Here is an 11,853-nt window from a genome sequence, read left to right as displayed (position 1 = left end):
GCAGCATCAGCTGCTCCAAAAGTATTGTTGATTGGTTTAAAAACAAACAAGTAAATAAAACCCTAGAGAAAAACGTTCATAGAGTAGAACTTGTCATAAAGATGGGTCGCACGTCTATATAAAAACCCCCAAACACCCGCTGTCCCCGGCGGGGCCACGCCCTCCCCAGAAGCTTGAAGAAAGTGGAGGACGTGCGGAGAGGAGACAGGAAGAGAAAGGTCAGCAGCCCAGGGAACGGGAAGAGGCGGCCGAAGAGAGAGAGAGAAACCTCTTCAGGGCTGGATTTTTCCAAGAAACAACGTGGTCCTGCCGAGGCGCGCCCTCCCCGCCCTCGGCGCCCGGCGCGGCCGCGGCCACTAGGGGGCAGTGTCGACCACGGCGTCTGGGAGCGGACGTGCGGGTTGTGCGGATCGGGCCTCGGGTTTCTGAACCCTGCGGGCCACCGCCCGCCTCACTCTGCGGGACAGATAACGAAACGCAGTTCCTTTCTAGGGACCTTTTATCATTTAGATGGTCGATTTCATTCGATTTGTGAGGTTTTTTTCATAATCAGAATTCTGAGTTAAAAACAAGGGCAGTCGCACAAAGTTGCGGCCTGTCTAGCTCTGCCAGCGATGTGTCAGCCTTTTCGGAATTAGTAATTATTTCATTCCCAGAGAATTCGAAGGTCAAGTTCCACAGAATCTAGAACCGGGGTTGGCCCAGAAGGTAGCGAAGACCAAGGGGCTACGGGGAGAGCAAACCTTTGACCTCCATCCGCCCATTTTTAAAGTCTGGAAGCAGAAACTACAACCTAATAATTAGTTTTATTGATTGCTTACTTGCTGACCAGGCGTTTTCACAATTCCTCATTTAGGGATTTCTCCCACAACCCAGATTCCAGACCCCGACCCCAACCCCTGCCCTACAGAGAGGGGGATCCCAAATGTAGGAATCGCCCCCAAGGCGATAAATGAAATGAAACTGATGAGAAGTGTCCACCCACTCCCAAAATATACACATGGGCTCAGGACCGTAAAGCCTACGCCCCCCACCCTTCACTGTCTGAGGCAGAGGGAGGCCCCAGATTGTAAGAGTTCCAGAGCAGGTCGGGGGTGGGGGGGGGGGAGGCAATTCCCAGAGATTCCTGGCCCAGGGTGAGGCCTTGATGGGGGCCTCCTGCCTCCTGCACCTCCCCCATGCCCTGGCTGCTAAGGGCCCCAGCTGCTTCTGCATCCGGGTCGTCTTTAACTCACATTTCCTTGCCTCGATAAGCCCAATATTATCAAAAGGAGAAGGATCCAAGGCCATGAAAGATTCAGAATTTTAATTACCTATTCACAGCTGGGGAAATATGTTCCTGGAGCAAATACAACCCAGGTATCTGGGGATAAAAGGAAGGAGAATTGTGCAGCCGAATGTCTGCCTCGAGGGGCCTAGAGAGGTAAGTGATCCAGCAGCACAGGGGCTGTCGTCGCAGAGAAATGTACATCGCGTTTTAAAATACCAGAATGCGAGATACACTGGTCGCAAACACCGAGCATGCTTCGGTGTGAGGCATGTCGCCAGAAAGCAGGAAACTCGAAAAGTGAAGGAATGTCGTGAGGGTCTTTCCTGTCTGCATGTGTTTAATCATGTGATAGCGCCGGTCTGCAAACTATGGCCCGAGGGCCAAATTCAGGCTCAGAAAGGTTTTTACATTTGAAGAAGGAGGGGAAACGTTTGTCAACTCCACCTCCTATAAATATATAATTATATAATCAGTCTCTTCACTAGGCCAAACTCTAAAACACACGGAGGCCAGTGTTTGGATATAAGCTTCCTGCGTTTGAGATGTATTGGGCACGAATTAACTATGTAAAGAGAAAACTTAAAACTGAACAAAGCAAAAAAAAAAAAAAAAAGATTAGAAATCAGAGATGTATTTTTGGCATTCCATTGGTTTTAGCATTCATCTCTCTGAGGATTCCTGGGGGAAAGATCATATTTCTTGATCACATTGCCAAATACACCGTGAATCTGGGTGAAAATTTGCTTTGGAAACTACCCCCCCCAGCCTGCAACCAAGGAAACATTTATCCTTGCAGAAAGCTAAGGAGGCGGGCGGTTCCTCAAACACTGCTGTCACGTTGCAAAATCCAAGGGTTCGCCCTGACCGCGTAGCCTGATATGATTGATGAGTAAGAAAGCTGCATTTTACACCCTCGACGCGTGAGCCCGTCGTGGTTAGCCCGGCAGAAGGATCTATAAATGACTCAAAAGGCAGGAAGAGGAAGCAAAACCAGCCCTCGTCAACTTTATCAAGATGATGTGGATAAAATGATGTCTAGCTTATGGCTGATGCGAGGCATACCGTATGCGAATGCCAAGGCATTTGTGGGTAGTAATTCACCGTGGGGTGAATGCCACTCGAAATGGCTTCAGATAGATGATAAAGAAAGCCTTGATTGATGATGATAGGGCCACACAAACGATGCATTCCGAAACGTGTAATTAGGGACTATTTCTCCCCATCGCTTAAACTTAACAACAGGCACATGGGAACAATGTGAGGGTGAGTCATCAGTAGTTAGCCACTCAACATAGTTCCATGAGCAAACTAAAATTATAAAACTTTAAAAAATTATAGTACGTGCAGAAAAAAAAAAAAAAATCTGAAAATAGATGCCGCTAAGCATGCATGGTCGCCAGTGTCCGAATGGATAAACCAGGGGTTTGGAACTCAGATGTTTATCCCCCATCAAGTGGATGAATTCCTAGCCTATCACATAGTCTCGTTAACTCGAAAGAGATGCAGTAATGTGCGTGCAGCACCCGTCATCCTATGTGACTGGGAGGCATGTCCTTTAGAATTCCCTTTCCATGGTCCTGGTAACGGAAGTGGGTACGCCTCAGTCCTAGGACAGGATGGAGGTGAGGGTAGGGGGACTCCAGGGGAGATGAGATGAGGAGCAGGCCTCAGGGCCTGGGGGAGGAGAAAGGATCTCCTGACCCACTGACCCTATGTGTCCGCTAGGTCTCTGAGTCTGTCTCCTTCTCGATTTACCTTGAACTTGTCCCCTTCTTTCTACCCTTATTGCCAATACCAGGCCTTCACCATCTACGGCCTGGATTACTGCAAATAGCCTCTAAATTACTTTCCCAGGGCCGCTGTAGTGAATTGCCACAAACTTAATGTCTTGAAAAAACAAAACCCACAGATTTATTATCTTACAGATCTGGAGGTCGGAGGTAAGAAAGTGGTTTCACCGAGCTAAAAATCAAGGTGTCGGCAGGCTGCGTCCGTTCTCAAGGCCCTAGGGGAGAGTCTGTTTTCTGGCTTTTTCAGTTTCTAGAGGCCACCTTCATCCCTTGGCTCGCGGCCCCTTCCCCCATGTTCGAAGTTCATGTGCAGCCTCTGCCTTTCTCTTTGTGACTCTGGCTCCTCTTCGGCCCCTCTCTGCTATGTATAAAGACCCCTGTGACTACACTGGGCCCACCCGGCTGATTCTCAAGCTTAATTCCATCTGCAACTTCCATTTCCCTTTGCCATGTCACCTAAAATCGTCACGGGCTCTAGGGATTAGGACACGGACATCTTTGGGAGGCCATGAGGCCATTATTCTGATTCTAAATGGTCTCTAAGATGTCAGCCTTGGCCTCTTCCACAATACAAGCCTACCTTCCACTTCACATCATGGCACTTCCCAGATATTAAGTTTTTGCACAGATTGAAGGCAAAACCCTCCACCGGCAAAAAAAATTAAGACTTCCTTTGTTGCAATATTTGCTTTATTACCGTGGTCTGGAACCGAACCCACCATATCTCTGAGGGATGCCTGTATTCTTCCCATGGTTGCCAAAAATCAGACAGTAAGCTCATGATTTTGCTTCAAATCCTCCCCCTGCTACCAGTGGATAAAGTTCAGATTCTATCGCCAGCACTAGAGTCCTCCCTCGGAGATTGGCCCTGCCTCTCGTTCTGGCCTCAGATCCTGCTGTTTCCCGCTCCTAGGCTAGGGGTGCGGCAGTGGACAAGGCTTGGAGACAAGCTTGCCCTCCAAGTTAGGACGGTGAATTCACAGACAGCAAGTGGATGGGGAGAGCCATCTATGGGGATGAACCAAGAGCTTGTCTGTGACGAAGAGAAGAGACCTCAGCCACAGCTCACACTCCACCAAGGTCATCAGGGAGGCGGGAGGGGGCAGGACTAGAATGTGGGTGTCATTCAGGAAGTGAGAATCTAATCCTATGTATTGCACCCACTGGATGAGCAGAAAGGTAGATGTGCCCGGGGGTGGGGTGGGGGAGACAGGAGTAGCCCGAGGGAGACAGATGGGTCCCGATCAAGGAGAAGGCACAATGGAGAAACCATTGATGAGGAAGGTCACCACGCCCGTTCCACAGCCCCTCGTTCTGAGTCCGTGCTCGCCACCCCACCTTCATCGAGGCTCGTCCATAGCGGGAGAATATGCTTGTCTGGCCCACTAGACTTTGCATTTGTCATTAATAAACGTGCTTTTGGTTGTAGCTATTGGTCCAGAGCCTTGGTTAGTGTGCAGCCTCCACTGAGAGATGGGATGCTTCTCATTTCATCCCCTCAAGCAGGTTCTGAGGCCACAAAGCCATGGCACAGACGCCGGCAGTGCTGTCTAAGACAACCCAGGCCCCATTTTTTATCCACTCGCTGGCCAGGCCCAGGTCCATGGTCTGCAGAAGAGGGACTGATGGAAAAAGGGAGAGCTTAGCAGGCAGAGCTCCTTCTTCAGGTGACACTTACCTGCATCACTATGAAGAGCATGTATTAATATTTGAAACGGGCAATAAATCCATGCCGTTCACACCTCCACACCTTTGCGCAGGCCAGTTCCCACTGACTGAAGTGCTTACTCTTCCCTGCAGTCACCTAAAGACCCCAACTCCATCCTTCATGACCTATGCAATATATGGGACATAATCGTACTACAAAAAATGATTCGTTACATGTCTAAAATTCAAATTTAACTGGGCATCCTGTATGTTCATCTTCTAAATCTGGCAACCTGAAGATTCCTTCAAGATTCAGCTCTCGGGCTCTCTCCCTCAAACTGCCTCTGATGCCCCGAGGACCAGCGGCTTGCTACCACCCATCCCCCGTGATGCGGGCTCTGTCATGCATCTATCCCACTGCGGCACGTGTGGGTGTATCTACTTCCCACTCTAGAGCGTGCGCCCCGTGAAGCCATGATCCAAATCTTTGCTCTCCCGCCATTCATTAAAGAAAAATTAGAATCCCCACGTAAGCAAGAGGAAAATACATCACTCGAATATGAGGCTGTATCATGGGTCTCATCATAGCAGAGTCCTCCTTTGGAGCCGCTAGTGGGAGAGTCGAAACCAATGTGAAAACTCAGACAGTAGATGGAATACGTTACAGGACTAGGGAGCCTTTTTATTCGATCTCTCCTCTTCCAGGAGGGACCACATCAACAACTAAGTGGTCCCCAAGAGATAACCTTGACTCCCAAACAAGATCTACCATCACATTCCAGCCAACCCAACCCACTGGAAGAATGTACTTCATGGGCAGGAATTTCTCACGAAAGTCAACACATTTCAAAGAGTTTGAAATTCATTGTGTCTCCTTGCTCCTTCATCCTTCTCGTTTCTAATAAAGATGAGATCGGCTTATGAAACTGGGTTCTTTTTAAATCACAACTCTATCTGAAATGTATTCATTTCATGCATGCTAAATTTCAAGACCTGATTAGTCTGCAATTATATCAATGTTGATAAATGTTACATATTAACCAGATAACCAAAAAAAAAAAAAAAATCTTTTGATGTCTAACACCAAGGAACAAGAATTCCAGACTGTACCCCAGTGACTAGAAGCTTTGAAAAATCATATGCCTAACTGACTAACTGACTAACTGACTAACATGTTAAAAAGAACATTTTTATTTTCGTGGGCTAATAAAGAAGAAAGAAAAAGAGGGAGAGAGAGAGGGAGGGAATAAAGAAGGAGAAAGGAGAGGAAGGAGGGAACGTGCTGAGGTTCTCTCTAGTGCCTCATCGTTTGGAGGCAGAAGTCACGCACGGACTCTGAAAACTGAAAAAGAATGACCAGAAAGCCATCTGCCTACAGTCAACTCTCCTGGCGATTTTAACAATGTCAGAGAAGGGAGTAGAGAAAACCACCAGGCTGACCCAGCACAGATGCTTGATAGATGTTGTTTATTGAGTGAATGAGTAGAGAAAAGTCACCTAAGCCCCACGTTGCCAAAGCCCCCTCTGGTTACAAATGTAACCCCGCGCCCGATCCCCGTAGAAGTGAAGAAATGCACCAGCTGGAACTTCTGCAGCAGCCCTGTGTCCTGAACTGGCTGGGGCTCTAAAAGCCACCTCGTGGAAGGTATTCTATTAACTGCAGGTGTTAGTTTGCTTTGGCACAGCAATATGTAATTTCCCATTTTTAGAACAATGCTCCAAAGAACAGTCACAAAAACAACCTTCTGAGGGGGTGGCTTTCTTCCTGGCCTCGGCTACAGCCCTGTAAAACAACAATAACAAAGCGATTTTTATTCAAAACACTGTTTGCATCTCTCCATAAAATCAGGAGGCTATTCAAAAGGGTCCCCCCTCCCCAATCCTCTTGTTAGTAAGGCATCTAAACAAACTCCTGCCTTTCGGGAAGGGGTATATTTGGGAAGGATTCTGCTGCTGGATCTGTTTTGGTCTTGCCATGCCTCCCTCTGCTCAGTTCCCGAGTGGCTAGGTTGGAAAAGAAACTTGTAGAAAGCCAGTGTCTGTCCTTTGAATGCGCACAGACACGTCTGAGACCGGAAGAGGATAATGTGCTCTTGAGAACATGCAAACAGCAGCCCTGAGAAAGTGAGGAGACAGGAAGGAGGGAGAGGCGCCCCCTCTAGCCTTCGCCATTCGTAGGAATCCCTTTCATTATCACCTCGCAGCTAACTTCCTCCCATCTTCCCTCTTCCTGCTTCCAAAACTCAGGGAATTGGCTCCAAGACTTCGGGAGTCCTTTGCCTCCCTCCCCCATCTCCCCACACCTTCCTTTCCCATCCCACCACCTCCAGCTCCTCTCCACCTGAGTCTGCGAGTTGCCCTCCTCCCTGGCCTCATGACCTTGTGGCACGGCCCTTCTGCACGCCCCAGGCTTCTCTTACACCTGCCCCGCTCGAGAATGTTGAGAGACTCTTTTTCCTACAGAACAAGTCCAGCTTTCTTAGTGGGGCCTCATCTGGAGCCACCTTCCTTTCCGACGTCGTCTTCCACTAGTTCCTACATAAACCTTAGGCGCCAATCAAATGGCCTGCTCGCCATTCCCAAAGTCCAGCTTTGGGTGTGGCTCCATAGTGTGGTGGTTAGCACGTCTGCTTTACATGCAGAAGGTCCTGGGTTCGCGCCCCAGGTGGAGCCACGAACCATACATACCCTAAGTGCGCCAGGCCCTCCCGAGTGCTCCGGGGGACGCCAGGCCCTGGATGCACCAGGCCCCGGATGCACCAGGCCCCGGGTGCCCACTGAGAGCGCATGGGAGGAGAAGCCCCGCCTTCAGAGATCCAGTTCTTAAGGGGGAAACGGCAAATTCCATAGGTCAGGAGTGGAAGTGGGAGGTGGGGATTAAAAAGGAGGAGGAGAGTCCAGCTTTGCCTTCTAGGTAACACCTGGACCACCACCTTCAACTTAGAATGGACTTCCTAGTGCTCCCTCTGTGACTAAATTCTCCCCCTTCTCAATGGTCCACACATACATAATACCCTCCTGCAGGCCAGTCCAGTTGAGAGTGACCTCCCAGCTCCCTGGCTAAAGCTGACATTCTGCTCTTCCTTTAGTATCTCCGCTTTGTGGAGAAATCATTGGCGTAACTGTGTTTTCAAATGTGTGTCGAATGGTTTAGAAGCAAAAGAGGCCGTGCCTTTCAGAGGCCTGGAAGGAATCGGGCATCAACAGAGTGAAAGCTTTGAATTTCGACATTAGCCTTTCCTGAGCCCTTGCTGTAGCTCTGATGCTGAGCTGGGCGCTTCTCCTGTCTGACCCCACTGAACCCTCACACGGCAACTGTAGGGTAAGTACCACGGTCCTCTGTATACAGACAAGGAAACAAAGGTTTTGAGAAATTAAACGACTTCCCAAGAGCCTCACGGCTTAAGAGGAACAGAGCTGGAGTTCGAACTTGGCTCACAATATTGACTGCGACAGCCAACACTCAATATTCTCAATGTTCAGCATTCGATACTCAATATTCTCAGAGAATTTACAACACAGAAGAGTTGAGATGAACAGCGTGGGTAGGAAACCACGAGTTCTTCTCCCGACTGGTACAAATTCACGGACGGAGAGCACAGAGGGGGTGCGTTCCCTCTTCTATGTTTTTTATTATTTTTAAGAAGGTAGAGGGACTTGAGTTCCTAGAGCATCAGGATCCGTGATGAAGTTCCCTTTAAGAAAACGGCATCTAAGACTTCCGTGCTGGGGGGACGTAACGGGTGAAACAAAGCGTCGATGCCGCATCGCGAATCCCTCTGAGACGCCAAGGCAAATGGTAAGAGCACGAATTGAGGCATCCGGTTCCGGCTCCCCCGCTTACCGGCCGTGGGGCTCAGACGAGCTGGCCCACCTCGCTAAGCCTCAGTTTCCCCATCTGTAAAATGAGTAACACCTGGGTGACAGGATGGTTTGGATGGATTAAGTGAAATAATCTATCTAAAGCACCTGGCACATATTCAATAAATTATTGTTATTATTACTTCTCTTGAACATGAAAATCTGCATTGCTTTTCATTTTTTAATCAAAGTATAACATATTCACAGTAAAGTATATAAAATGCACTCCTCTTAAGTGCACAGCTCGATAATCATTTTCGTACAAATGTACTTACATAACCACCCCTTAGTCCAGATAGAGAATATTTCTAGTGCCCCGAAAGCTTCCTTCGTCTACCTTCTCAGTCCACGCCCCCAGCAGATACAATCAGGATTTGACTCATCCTATTTTCGCTTTGCCTCCTCTTGAACTTCATATTAATGGAATCGGACAATGTGCCATCTATCGTGTATATAGTACTCTACTGTATAAATCTACCAGAATTCATTTCTCTGATCTGTCGATGGAGGTTTGGGGGTATTTCGGGTTTAGACGCAATGACACTTGGTATTGTCACTCGCTTCATTTCAGCCATGCTGGTGGGTCTATGTATTATCTTCTATGGTTAGTGCTTTTGGTGTTCTGTTTCAGAAATTTTTGCCCACCCCCAAGATCATGAAGACGTTCTCTCTTCGTTAACTTCTTTGAATCTTGCTTTTATGGTTTCTTCCTCCAGAGCTGGAGATAATTGATTTGTTATTTCAACAAGGAGCAAAGGTCTCATAGAGAAACTGACTATGACCGGCTCACGTGGTAATGCTCATGTGATAATGACCACCTCAGTCTCTGGACCACCAGCCTGTTATCTATCCCAAGGGCACCTTGTGGCACCAGTAGGCACCATTGCCGACTGACCGCACTGCTGAAATTCTGTAGGGGAAGCCCTTGAGAGGAGACATCTTCCAAAGTGAACCAGGAAGGAGGCAGGGGTGGCGGGGTGGGGGGGATAGCAAGCCCCCACACTGGCTCACGGTCTCAGGCCAGCAGCTTACTCTAACGCCGGCTCTGATCACTTTGCAAAATCAACCTTCCCCATCCTAGAGGCTTCTTCTCGCCCTTTTTAATAACCTTCCCTGTGCATTTTCTTTGCTCCCTGAATTTTCCCTTTCGCTATCATTCGTCTGACCCTTTATCATCCGTAGGGCATTGATTACGCATTTGCCTTTTAAATCTTTTCTTCCCCTCTGTCTCTCCACCCCTAAAGCTGGCTTTCTCAACCTCGGCGCTGTTGACATTTTAGAAGGGACCATCGCGCGTCATGGGGCCTGTCCTGTGCACTGTCGGATGCACGGTTCTCCCTGCTTCTCTTTTCCTTCCTACCTTTCTTCTCCTGTCAATCAAGAGGCCTGAGGGGGTGGCTTGGAGGCGAATCATGGTTTCTCAAGGTTAAAGGGGCCTTGGATACTATCTAGTGCAACCTCCTCATTTTACAGATGAGGAAATGAATCCTGAAAGGGGGAGGGAGAGGATATGTCAGAGACAAATATGGGGGGAGTGGGGGAGGAGGGGAGGGGACAAGTGCCAGGCCAAACAGGAAGCCAAAATTCCAGGGCCTGAGGCAGAATTTCCAGTCCCACCAGGAACCTGAGATTGCTTCCCACAGCTCTTTTCTTCCTCCAAGCCATTCCAGAAATAACCCAGGGCTACTCAAATGGAGCAGCAGACCCAGATCCGACAAGCCCCCGGCACATGCGCACGAATGTCTGTCCCTGGGAGCCCATTCCGGAGCCTCCAGCAGACAGAGAGGACCACCAGTCCCAACGAGGATGTCTCATGATGACTAACGCCATGACTCCATCTTAGTCTAAGCCTATAATCATGGAGAAAATGGTGTCCGTGCCACCTGGCCACACCTGTGCCAATGGAAGAGTCAGAGAGCAATGGGGGTCTATGGCGAGCAGGAGGGAGCTTGGGGACCTTGTCTGTCCTGGTCCTGTCTCCAAGCAGGCAGGTAAGGGGAGCCCCCCAGGGCAGCTGAGAGCCCGCAGCCAGAATCTCCCAAGTTCTGGTGGGAGTTAACACTTGTTGCGTGCCTACCATGCACTAGACACTGTTCCAAGTGCCTTATAAATATATGAACTCAAGTCCACCTTCATCCAGCCCTGGAGGAGACACTGTCATTCTCCCGTGCTGGAAATGCTGATACGAAGCTGGGGAGCATGCTCCAGCAGCAGGGGTGCTCCCCTGGGAGCATCTTCCGTGGGGTCGCAGTCCGCACACATCACGCTACCTCTTATGTCTTGCCGACATCGAGTTCACCCCCAACATCATCATCAGACACGCTGGAGACTCCCTTGTGTGTAAAAAAACCTATGCCACGAATATACACAAAGCCCCGGGTGGCGTTCAAGATTTTAGTGATGCACGATGAATATTTTTATTTTAACAGTTATGAACTTGCTTCAGTGCATATTAGAAAAATGTCAGGTTTCATTTATGGTAGTGGCATAAATATCTGTCTTTAATTGGAGGTAAGGTTTTTAAAATAAATTTATTTAAAGAGAACTGTTAAATAAATAGGATGTGACAGAAATTGTGATGATGGCACCTGAGTGACTCAAACATGGGCTACCCTGCTCCAGGCTCATCATATCTTCAAGACCCCGCCAGAGCAGCCCCTGGGAGGGCTGTGTCCCCCCTAACTCTTCTTATTCCCACTTGCCATTCTCATAGCATCTTTCTCAATAAAACCCTACAGACCTGACGATCCTAGTCAAATAGCCCCTCAGCCCTCGCGGGCCCCTTCGCGAGTCACTCGCTTTGGAGTTCTCTCTGCTTTCTGGTGACGAGAGAGAAACAAGGCTGATAAATGTACTGAAATGCACAAGGAAGAGGCCAAGTGTGAAGACATAGAGGAATGAGGAAACCCCACCCCGGTCCTTGGACACCGTCCTGGGCCTTCTGGCCCCAGCTGGCCTCACGAGGCACTGGCTGGAGAACTGCCATCCCGGGGCCCTCGGCAGAGGAGCCCTCCCAGGCGCTGGCCGGCGAGCTGGACGCAGCCTGGCTGATGTGCTCAGGGACCCAAGCCTGTCTCCCTCCTCCTGGGGGCGCAGTGGCATGGAATGGCCTCGTGGCTCCTGAATCTCCAGGGAGTCCCGTGGGTTCTAGAGGCCCCTCCGCCCATCCAGCCGCAGAAGAACTCTGGTGGTACAGAAAGGACTGTCCTTCCTTGACAAAGAGGGACAGTTTAACAATAATACTCATAAATGAGATTGGAGGGAACTCGCTCCAAGGCCCAGGGA

This window comes from Pteropus alecto, unplaced genomic scaffold (assembly GCF_000325575.1).
Source record: "Pteropus alecto unplaced genomic scaffold, ASM32557v1 scaffold43, whole genome shotgun sequence".
Lineage (NCBI taxonomy): Eukaryota > Metazoa > Chordata > Mammalia > Chiroptera > Pteropodidae > Pteropus > Pteropus alecto.
This window is presented reverse-complemented; position numbering follows the sequence as displayed.